The sequence below is a fragment of the Ambystoma mexicanum genome, chromosome 1q (genome assembly GCF_040938575.1).
Source record: "Ambystoma mexicanum isolate Mex_15411 chromosome 1q, UKY_AmexF1_1, whole genome shotgun sequence".
NCBI lineage: Eukaryota > Metazoa > Chordata > Amphibia > Caudata > Ambystomatidae > Ambystoma > Ambystoma mexicanum.
In genome coordinates this window covers 766,971,211-766,984,061 of record NC_090922.1, presented here as the reverse complement: position 1 = coordinate 766,984,061, position 12,851 = coordinate 766,971,211, and positions in this window count along the sequence as shown.

Here is a 12,851-nt window from a genome sequence, read left to right as displayed (position 1 = left end):
AAGTTAAGGACATTCTGGATTCAAAAATCATCAATTCAAAATTATTTTATTTAATTGACTGGAAACGATATGGACCGAAGGAGAGATCGTGGGAACCCAGTGATCACATTCACGCTCCACGGTTGTTAAAAAGATTCCATCATAATCATCCGAACAAACCTGGACCAGTGGGGGGACCCATCATTAGGGAGGCCTTGTGGGGAGTGCTGTCATGGTGCATGCTCCAAAACACTTGGAGCTGGCAGGCCTTTCCCAGTCACTGACACCCATCAGGGCTTATAGAACCCCAAAGGGTAGTCCAAGGACTTCCTGGACTTAGTCCTGGCGGCATTGGCGCCAGGCTCATGGTTTTCCATCTGGTAATGCATTACATGGGACTACATGCAGCCCAGCCAAAGGAAGCTGAATCATCTGGCTTACCTTGGGTGTGGCTGTGGGACTACTTTACCTGTGATTGCAGAATGAGGTAGGAGGGACTATTTTATTAGAACTACTTACAAGGCTATTTAAGCCACACCCTGCCGACAGAACACACTACGTGTTATGCTGCACTCCTGCAGAGTAACGCTCACCGTGTCTGCTCAGCTCCAGTACCTGAACACCAGCAGCCACGCCCGTTGTGGAACTTCCATCCATCGCAACCTGAGAACAGATGAAGAGAAGAGAGAAACAGGAATTAATACAGAGTTTTCAACCTTACCTGAAGGATTCCATCCGAGTGGCCGCTCCTTCGGCTGCTCTTCAGTTCGCCGCACCTGCAGAAAAGAAAGCATCTGCTATAACAGCTGATACTCTCCCAGAGACCGCTCCCCTCGGGATTTCACTGCAGCGGTTCATCCAATCGCCGCTCCGGAGCCACGATGCACCCGTAGGAAAGAAAAGAACACAGCAGGTTAGTGGCGCACAGAAAGAAACCATTATAGAGACTCACGAACGCTCAAACTTTCCGCATAGAACTTGCTCAGCATTGAAGGACGAGTCAAATCTTCATTACAAAACTGCTCAAGACCGCGCCTGAAAGAAAGGTGAATACAAGGTCAAAACCTGGGTAATAAAGCCATTTAAGGAGCTATTCCAAGCATCTATTGGTATAAATACTTACCTGCTGAGTCAAGCAATTCAAGACTCCACTACACCCCCACAGGATCAGTGAAGGAACTAAATTCAGAGAGAGACTATCATATTGCGCCCCTGCGAGAGACTGCAGGACGGAGAGTCCACCACTAAACAAACCAAGGTGAGGCTGAAGCAGAGAGGGGGCATTAGGAGATTGCGGGAGGTGGGAACTCAACCCCGCTCCTCACGGTGCTAACATCCTATTTCGACCTTGTAGGCAAAAGCATTCGGGGAAGTGACAGGGAAGGAGAAGTCACGTGCAAGTCTCTTCATCCAGCCGTGGCAGACATAATTCCTGCATCTTCGAGTAACGCCCTTGAGGTGACCAGGTGAGTGTGACACGAACTCAACCATGTTGGCCTTCTGGCCATGCCAATGCTTGACCAGAGCCTGACCTGCTTTCAAGTTATCACTTGCCTCAGCCATCATGTGTGACATTCTCCTCCGGAGTCCTATCACGTAGTCAGTGACTCTGACTGGCGTGGGGGAAAGAGTACTCTCCAACCCCTCCTTGATCAGGGCCAATGGACCTATGACCGGATGGCCATAGAGAAGTTCAAAGGGACTGTAACCCACTCCCTCCTGAGGGACTTCTCTATATGCAAAGAGAAGGCATGGCAGTAGAAGATCCCACTTTTTCTTAAAAGGGTCCTCTAAAGCTCCTATCATGCTCTTCATGGTTCTATTAAAGCTTTCTACCAATCCATTTGTCTGAGGGTGGTATGCTGTTGAGATCTTGTAGGTAACTTCACAGTTTTTCCACATGGCCTTCATGTAGTGGGACAAAAAATGTGACCCCCTGTCGGATATTACCTCCTTAGGAAACCCAACCCTGGTAAAAATACCACAGAGGGCCTTAGCCACAGCCTGAGCTCTAACAGTCCTTATAGGAATTGCTTCAGGGTATCTAGTAGCATGGTCTACTACAACAAGGATAAACCTGTTGTCTGAAGAAGTTGGAGGATCAAGGGGACCAACAATGTTGATTCCTACCCTCTCAAATGGTACTCCCACCACAGGGAGAGGCACTAAAGGTGCCACGTTCTTGGAGACACTTTTACCAGAAGTTTGACAAGTGTGGCAACTCTTGCAATACTTATCTACCTCAGCCCCCATTTTAGGCCAATAAAAGTAGAGAGAGAGCCTTTCCTTGGTCTTCTTGAAACTCAAGTGACCAGCCAAAGGTATCTCATGGGCTAGTTGCGAGAATTGGAGTCGGCTTGCTTGAGGCACTACAAGTCTTTTGTAGTCCCCAGGGATTTACTCTGTTGGTTCCCTATAGAATAGGCCATCTTCCCAGTGTAACCTATACTTCCCATGCTCTTGCCCTTCAAGCTGAGAAGCTGCCTGGTGCCGAAGACCTTCCAGAGTTGGACATTCTCTTTGTCCCTTACTGAAGTCTGCCCAGTTGGGGCCACCCTCTACCAGTAAAGACTGCAGCTCAGGATGGTCCACAGGATCAAGATATCCAATGAGTTCCTGGCATCCTACTAGATCTGAGTCCTCAGGCTCTAGTTCAACCACACAGGGTTGTACCTCACTCTCAGCCTCAGCTGGAGGAGGAATCACAGGTGTGATTTTTGGCAACCTAGGAGATTTCCTGGTTGGCAGCACTGGAGTGCCTTCTGCTGGTTTCTTCTTTGAAGTCTTGGATTTCCCCTTTGCTTCTGGTTGCTTTGAAATAGAGTTAGTAACTCCAGTGGAGTAGGAATGATTTCTGTTTCTATCATCTCCTCAGGAGAGCCCCTCAAGGTCCTCTCCCTTGCAGGTCTGGTAAGCTCCTGTAATCTCTTACTAGGAGGTCTGGGAGTACTTGACACTACTCCCAGGTCTTTCAGATCATTGCCCAACAGCACCCTTCCTGGTACTTCAGATTGTACACTCACAGGTATCCTGACAGTCATTTCATTGCACTGGATGAGAGCTGGTAATTGGGGAAACATCTGCACAGGCCCTCCAGCTAACTTGGTGCGGCATTTGGGTGCCTTAGCAACATCCTCCACCTTGAAAAAAGATTTGTCCACCACAGTTATGCTGGCTCCAGTGTCTCTAATGGCAGGGGTCTCCTGACCATTGACTAGGACACTGTCTTTATAATACTCTTTAGTATTAGGAGGGATAGAATTATACACATCTAAATTCTGTTGTTCCCACAATCCTAGAGAGACTAAAGATACACTAGCTGAGACTCCAATGGGGTCTTCAGCTAGTAGTTGAAACTTTCCACTGGCCATATGTACTTCCTCCTCTGGAGCGAAGGCTAAGGAGACAGTGTGGACCCCTGAAGATTTACCCTTACATCTGGGATCCCCTTTCACATGGTCAGTAGAGCCACAAACATAACATTTTCTAAATGTCTTTATGATGGTGGCTTGTTCTGACCTCCTTCTGGTCTGGGACCAGAAGGTGCACTAGCCTGATTAGGTTTCCCTTGTGGCTTACCCTTAGAATTTTGTTTGGGGGCCTCTTTGGAATTAGAATTATTTGAATTCTCTTTGGTGTCTTTCTTAGGCTGCTTTCCCTCATCCTTTTTCTGGGTTACCCCTGAATCCTTGTGAGTAGCCCTGTTGGCAACCCACAAGTCAGCAGCCTTAGCTAGTTTCTTAGAATCCAGTTCTTTTGAATCAGCCAATTGCTGTCTGAGCTCAGGAGAGCAGGCATCATAGATAGACTCAATCATTACAAGATTTCTCATTCCTTCATAAGTGTTAACTCTATAACCCTTAATCCATCCCTCTAAGTTCTTCAAACACTCATTCACCCAAGTAGCCCAAGGGATACTATCATGCTTTTTGATGGTCCTAAACCTCTTAAGGTACTGGGAAGGAGTCTTCCCAAATCTAGCTATCAAAGCTAGCTTTACACATTCATAATCCATCCTATCCACCTCCCCCAACTCCATTACCACATCAGATGCAACAGGGGGGAGCCTAGAGAATAACCAGGGGATCAACTGATTCTCTGTGATATCCTAGAGCCCATGATTGTATTCAAACATAGCAAGCCAATCTAATACATCCAACCTAGGTTCATACATACCCACAATCTCTTTAGGCATCCGTTGTCTTTTTGGACTGGAAGATCTAGAAGATTCGGGGAGAGAAGCATTTTCCAAAGTTTCTTCATCTCAAGCTCATCATTGAGCTCCATTTCTTTGAGCCTTAGTTCTTGATGTCTCTGTTCAGTTTGGGCACTAATTCTTTTGAATTCTAGTTCAAGTCTCATTTTTTCTAGTGAGATAAAGGCCCTCATTACAACCTTGGCGGAGGACCATGGTGCTATTAGCACCATCGTCCATGCCGCTAAGGTTACAATTCCGCCATGGTGGATGGCGGAATTACCGCCCCATTCCAAGGTGAGTGGGGCGGTAATTCCCCATTCACCATTTGCCCTTCCCCATTCCCATTTTTACCCCCATAGGGCATAATGGGAATGGGGAAGGCGCTAATTACGGCACCGTAAATTGCGGTGCCGTAATTAGCTCCAAAGTCCCTTTGCGGGTTGGATTTTTAACGCCTGCTAAAAGCAGGCGTTAAACACCAACCCGCAAAGGGACACTTGTAATCAGGCGTTAAGGGTTAACGGTGCCGACGGCGCCGTTAAACCCTTAACGCCTGAGTTGTAATGAGGGTCAAATTCAGGACTTAATGTGGGACCTGGTAAGGGTCCAGTAGCCACAGGTTGAGGCGTTTGAGCAGGTAGAGGACCAGAGGGGGTGACATTGTTATCCTCCTCTTCCTCATCTTTTTCAACAATAACATCTTTAACATTATTTTCATCAAGTTTTGCTACCTTTGCTGGGGTAGTGGGCACTACAGCATCACTGTCCAGACTTTGTTTCTCTAAAGAGTCTATCAATCATTTCTAGTTTCTTGCCTTTGACAGGAAGACCTTTCTGTCTACACAGATCCCTTAAATAATCAGCAGTATTAGTAAGGAGGGTCTCCTGGCTGTAACTTTCCATATTTTTGACTTTTGTTTAAAATAAACTTTTTGTGATAGTTAGCCTTGTGGTTATTTGAACCAAGGTACTAGCAGAACTCTAAAATGTAAATCCAATACTTTTATCCTCACCGCTGTACACTAGTGTTAGGCAGAATCCTGTGCAGTTCCCTTAGGAAGCACTACACACGATTAGGACTACAGGTGAGAGCAATAAATCCCCTTTGGTATCAGTCTGTACCACAAAGATTTAGTTGGTAGCTGTGGCTGAGCAGTCAGACATATCTCAAGAGATGAGAAGTATTCAGGGTTTACACAATAGGCCTACAGTACTATGGTACAAGGAAACACTGACCAAAGCTTTGTATTAAAAAGTAGATACATATTCATTTGATACACTTCTAGGTAAACACATCTATCACAGTTCTTAAAGCAAGTTAAATAAGTCAGAGGAAAAAATATACACACTCCCTAGTTAAACTGTCGACCAAGTGAACCAGAGTGAAAACTGAGCAAAACAGCACAGTGAAAACCACATACAAGGGATACTCTATCAATTTCTCACAAGGGAGGGAAAGCACAAGTTATATAGAAATAGCTTCTTACACACCCTAGCAACACTTCCCATAGGTTTGTGAACCAGATTAAGCAAAACAGTGCATCAGTATAGACAATACTTAAGTGAAAACTGAGCAAAATGCCATTTCACAATGTTTAGAAAGGGGAAGAAAAGGGTAGTTATAAGAAGTGGGTGCATCAACACATTTCTAGTTGAGAATCAATCTAAAGAAGGCAGTTTTAACAAATGTAGCCAGAATCAGTAGGATTAACAAAATACAATTTTTCAGGGTGAGAGGTCCTTCAACTCACAAAAAACACAATGTATACATGTGACTACATATACATTATTTCACATTGATGTATTTTAATATTTTTGAGATAGAGTACCAAGGGGTATTCTGGAACAACAATACAAATGAGTATGATCCGTACCAAGAGAGGATCTTAATGTACAAACATACAACCGTGAAGAATTATTGTCAGAGCAGTTGTGCAATGGAGACAAAAATCAACAATTATTTACATAAACTGAAAAAATCACAATAACAACAGTGTTTGAACTGTCCACTGATCATGTGAAGTACAGTCGTCGACACAACAGTGTTTCGGCCTGAGACAGCTGTAAAGTGCAGCTAGATGAGCAGGCCTTCATCAGGACGTGTGGTAAAATGTTAGTAGTCCCGGGATATCTATCTAAGAAAAACAAATGGAGTACAAATGGAGTACAGTGAGTGGGAGAGGACCTCAGAATAAAATAATGATTCAAAAAGCTCCATACAGATGCTAACGGATATACAAACAAGATCTCCAAAGAAGAAACTTGTGTCTTACCAAGGGTTAAACCATTGCCAAGGTAAGATGGGTCCAAGCTGGGTACAGGAACCAAACGGCCATTTTGTTGCGCTGTAAAACAACCAATTTCGTATTCGTAGAGCATGAAACTAACAAGCACGTATCCAGGAGCCGAACTTACTTTAAAAAGAATTGCTGCTGCTCGCGTCGGCTTGTGTTACGCCACTAAAATTCTTCTTGAACTTGGGATTGTCAATGAACACTCGGGGAATGTTTTTAACCTGTAGGCCTTCTGGGATGATTCCAGCTCTCAAGTATTCTAACATAAAAGTGCCATGCATCTCTGTGCGTATTAGCTTTTTCTTGCGTTGGTTGATGCCCTCATATTCATGTTTGTTGGAACCTTGGGCTAGCATGCCTTCCTGGGTTCCTAGAGTGACAGGAGGTCCCAATAGTTTCTGAAAATATTCGTCGGTGTATGAAACAACGTTAACTTTTTCCATTGCTTATTACCTTCCTGGATGTCAATTCCTATTTAGTTTTGAAGGGCATCTGTCCCTCTACGGATTGGTACAAAACAAAACCCTGCAGCCAAGGGCTGTACTAGACTACACTTAAATAATAGGGTGCCTGGCAAAACCCTGAAAAGCCCAGGTAGGTAAATTTGGATTAACAAAACACAATTTTTCAGGGTGAGAGGTCCTTCAACTCACAAAAAACACAATGTATACATGCGACTACATATACATTATTTCACATTGATGTATTTTAATATTTTTGAGATAGAGTACCAAGGGGTATTCTGGAACAACAATACAAATGAGTATGATCCGTACCAAGAGAGGATCTTAATGTACAAACATACAACCGTGAAGAATTATTGTCAGAGCAGTTGTGCAATGGAGACAAAAATCAACAATTATTTACATAAACTGAAAAAATCACAATAACAACAGTGTTTGAACTGTCCACTGATCATGTGAAGTACAGTCGTCGACACAACAGTGTTTCGGCCTGAGACAGCTGTAAAGTGCAGCTAGATGAGCAGGCCTTCATCAGGACGTGTGGTAAAATGTTAGTAGTCCCGGGATATCTATCTAAGAAAAACAAATGGAGTACAAATGGAGTACAGTGAGTGGGAGAGGACCTCAGAATAAAATAATGATTCAAAAAGCTCCATACAGATGCTAACGGATATACAAACAAGATCTCCAAAGAAGAAACTTGTGTCTTACCAAGGGTTAAACCATTGCCAAGGTAAGATGGGTCCAAGCTGGGTACAGGAACCAAACGGCCATTTTGTTGCGCTGTAAAACAACCAATTTCGTATTCGTAGAGCATGAAACTAACAAGCACGTATCCAGGAGCCGAACTTACTTTAAAAAGAATTGCTGCTGCTCGCGTCGGCTTGTGTTACGCCACTAAAATTCTTCTTGAACTTGGGATTGTCAATGAACACTCGGGGAATGTTTTTAACCTGTAGGCCTTCTGGGATGATTCCAGCTCTCAAGTATTCTAACATAAAAGTGCCATGCATCTCTGTGCGTATTAGCTTTTTCTTGCGTTGGTTGATGCCCTCATATTCATGTTTGTTGGAACCTTGGGCTAGTATGCCTTCCTGGGTTCCTAGAGTGACAGGAGGTCCCAATAGTTTCTGAAAATATTCGTCGGTGTATGAAACAACGTTAACTTTTTCCATTGCTTATTACCTTCCTGGATGTCAATTCCTATTTAGTTTTGAAGGGCATCTGTCCCTCTACGGATTGGTACAAAACAAAACCCTGCAGCCAAGGGCTGTACTAGACTACACTTAAATAATAGGGTGCCTGGCAAAACCCTGAAAAGCCCAGGTAGGTAAATTTGGATTAACAAAACACAATTTTTCAGGGTGAGAGGTCCTTCAACTCACAAAAAACACAATGTATACATGCGACTACATATACATTATTTCACATTGATGTATTTTAATATTTTTGAGATAGAGTACCAAGGGGTATTCTGGAACAACAATACAAATGAGTATGATCCGTACCAAGAGAGGATCTTAATGTACAAACATACAACCGTAAAGAATTATTGTCAGAGCAGTTGTGCAATGGAGACAAAAATCAACAATTATTTACATAAACTGAAAAAATCACAATAGCAACAGTGTTTAAACTGTCCACTGTTCATGTGAAGTATAGTCATCGACACAACAGTGTTTCGGCCTAAGACAGCTGTAGGCAGCTAGATGAGCAGGCCTTCATCAGGACGTGTGTGGTAAAATGTTAGTAGTCCCGGGATATCTATCTAAGAAAAACAAATTGAGTACAAATGGAGTACAGTGAGTGGGAGAGGACCTCAGAATAAAATAATGATTCAAAAAGCTCCATACAGATGCTAACGGATATACAAACAAGATCTCCAAAGAAGAAACTTGTGTCTTACCAAGGGTTAAACCATTGCCATGGTAAGATGGGTCCAAGCTGGGTACAGGAACCAAACGGCCATTTTGTTGCGCTGTAAAACAACCAACCGATGACTGTCAGTGGTGCCTGAAAAGACATCACAGGACACTGTAAAAGCGCCATCCCAATAGTTGAGCCTTACATAATGTCTAAGTGCATAAGGTAAGTGCTTACCTCAAGTGGTAGCACGTGTCTTTGGTATAACACTGGCGCAATGGAATCAGTCAGCGTGGGTCATCCTCCCGACGTGTATGAACACGGCCTGTGTGCAAGACATGTGATGCACAGTCACAACCCCAATTCTATACTTTATTAATGCATATAAAAAAGGGCCTTGCCGACCATTAGCGGTGTTAGTGCAAAAACTGGGAAGCTGCCCCAGGAGTAAGCACCCTATAAACCTGGCGTGTGCTTTAAAGTATCAAAAGCACTGGAAAACACCAGCGAGATCAACGACAGAAAGCCGTGATGCGGCTCTGTCCTGACGTGTGCAGGATACCAAGTAGTGCAATGTAAGGTGCACACCCGTTACAAACACCTACTGACCACGCTAGTGAATGGTAAGCTGGAAGCTCGATGCCGCACCGCAGCTTGAGCGCTGCGCGTGCACAGTGCAGATTAATGCCGTGGGAGGTGACTAATGGCCGCAAGACGGCATTATCAATAAGCATGTGGAACGCCCGAAACTATGTGAGATACGAAAACCTGCACACAGAGCTCGTATTCGTAGAGCATGAAACTAACAAGCTCGTATCCAGGAGCCGAACTTACTTGAAAAGGAGTTGCTGCTTCTCGCGTCGGCTTGTGTTTCCCCAGCAACGGTGAAAGTGAAACCGTCGTCACGGTGACGGCACGTAATCAAACACTCGACTCACACACTGATAGGCTCAACGGTCCCGCGCCCCTAGTTGGGCGTCACGGCCCGAATGGCCAATCCTGTCTGCTTAGGCTCGTCCGGGGGGTGGGGGGGAAGAAAAAATGTACCTTCACAAGAGGTACACCTCGCTAAACTAATAGGTGGTATGAGTGCAATATTGGACACGGCGCCACATTGGGAAACGTGAGGGCTGTTTGCCAAGTGGGTGCCGATATGCACAGATAGGCACTTGGAAAACGCCTGGAAAAAGGACTCCATATATCAAAGAATGTGTCCAATGTCCCTGCGCGACTCGTAATTGAACTGCTAGTAAAGGTGAAGAGAAAACCCAAAATGGTGCCAAATAATGGGCGCACACGTACTGATGAAGGTACCCCCAAAGAGGGAAATACCTGTTCACATACAGGCTAATGAAGTATTGACAGGTTACAATGACCACTCTGTGTCGTGTAATTATGCATAAATACAGTACCGCAAATGGAGATCATAATTCGCTGACAAGATGTGAAAGTGCGTACTAGATGCATTACAATTTTCCTAGGCTAGTGCTATCAACCTAGGGGTGCACAACAACAGGACGTGACAGTTAAAACATCTCGAATACTGAGCCAGCTGTTAAAAAATAGAACATGTTCACATACATTGGTCTCATTAGTCTATTTTGAATGTAACCTGTCACAAATACAGATTATATTGTTGAGAACATTCCAAAGCAATAATAAGTAAACATCCCACAAATGGACCGATGTTACTACGCAAGTGTTGTTCAAGGGTCAAATTAGTGGGAAAGGGAGAGTACTCCCAAAACACCTACGACAAGAAACTCAATTAGCATAAAAATGTTTCCATTCAACAGATATATTCAAACCTGTTTTTACAGTGTCCAGTTTGTGCACCAGCTGTTGTTCAAGTCTGGTCAGTGCTTTGTCCCTATCTCCACCTCTTTTCTGTGGGGACAATTGTTGTATGATGGTCCACGATATGTCTTCATTGGTGTGTCCCATACGGTTGAAATGTTCAACAAGGGGCTTGTCCGGTACTTTGTTTTTAATGCAGGATCGATGCTCAGAAATCCGTTGTTTTATAGGCCTGGAGGTCTTGCCAATGTATAGTAGCAGACAGGGACAGCGTATTCCATAGATAACACACTTGCTGTTGCAGTTTGTGTGAGTATTGAGGGTACGATGAAAGTCCTTGTGATCAAAGGTCTTCGTGGGGGTGGTGTAGCGACATGCCACACAATTCCCACAGGGGTAATGTCCCACAACACTGGGTAAGTTCCAGAGTGTACTCGGAGTCTTGCATTCTTCAATATACGTATGTACCAGAGTGTCCCTGAGGCTCATGTTCTTTTTGAACGCAAACATAGGTTTCTTGTCCAGGGTGCCCTTGTTTTATATCATATGCCAATGCTTGTTGATCGTTTGTTTGGTGAGATTGCTCAACCGGCTAAAGGTAGTCACACATACCAGTCTGTTCATCTCTTTTTTCTCTTTTGGTGTCAGGCAAACTGTTCTGTCCATGTTCAGTGCCCTTTTCTTTGCTTGTTTAATTGATTTGTTCGGGTACCCCCTCTCTTTCAAACGATTTTCTAGGTCATTGGCGTGTAGTTCGTATTTCTCTTTGTCAGAGCAATTGTGTCTGATCCTCAGGAACTGGCCGTAAGGTAAATTGTATCTTAGGCCCTGAGGATGATAGCTGGTAAAATGCAACAGGCTATTCCGGTCGGTGGGTTTTCTGTATAGTTCTGTGTGGAGGGTGTTTCCTGACCTATAGATGTGTAAATCCAGAAAATCAACCGCCTGAAAGCTCCAATCAATGGTAAAACGAATATGCTCATTGCATTGGTTGATCCATTGGTGAAAAAGGAGTAAGCTGGCTGCTGTGCCTGTCCAAATGAGTAGTACATCGTCAATGTACCGTCTCCATACCAGAATTTGTGGTCTGTATGGGTTCGAATCATGGTGTATATGATCTAATTCGTACTGTGCCATATACATTGGCAATTTTAGTGGCGTAGAGAACAAATGCAGTAGGGACTGGATCATTTTGATCATAGATACTGCCCAGGAGGAGTGTAAGAAACAGGGAGAAGAGCTACTCGAATTAGAGAAGAAATTCGTTGAAAACACCACGATACAAGACGCCAAACAGAAATTGGAAAAATTGGAAGAAGAAATCGCCAAATTCAAACAGTTCACCATAGACAAGAAAATCCAGAAGTTCCGGAAGGATTTGAGTAGTTACGGGGAGGAGAAGACCTATCCCTACCTTCGGGAAACATACTACACCGATCTACAACAGCAACAACAGAGCAATTTCTATAGACGCAACAAAGTGGTGAGGGCAGTTCGGCATCCTCGAGTGGAAGCGACCCCAGTATCACGGGAGGAAGCGCTTCAGGCCCACCACCGTCGCATCGTTTTTTTCCACGGGTGGGGTCAACGAGGACGACCACGAAGACGTCCACAACAACAATGGCAATATATGAGAACCCGACAATGGTACCAGAACCAACCGTAATGCAGGCAATACCCATTTTCAATCTATCAGCCAGAATATTGACGTTTTCAGAAGAAACCTTACTCGGTAAATGTTTATCTTTCGGTCCATCGACTCGAGCGAACCCTTTCCAAACCGAGATGGAGTTGAAACGTTTTTTCCGAAACATCAGGCTCAAGTATTTTTTTTAGGTATATCTACCGGACCACCAAGAAACTGCGAATGACAACCCAGATATATCTGACAACATCACTGGCTTCAAGCCTAAATCGGTAATTATGCGACCGCCACATACCATATCAACAGAATTTGAAACTTTCGAGAAATTGGTCACGAAAACATTGGACGAAGGTTTAAAGAAGAGGAACTACTATCAAGATAATCTCAGTCGACAAGAAAGGAAATCTCTAGCTGACCTCAGACAAGACCTCACAATAACTCTGAAACTGGCAGACAAAGGTGGTGGTATTGTTATTATGTCTACAGTTGATTACGACAAAGAATGCCGTCGTCTTTTGGCCGATGACACATCTTATAAGATGCTAAGAAGTGACCCGACCATGAGGCTACAGGAAGAAATCATCAGCCTCACTAGACATGCGGAACAAGAA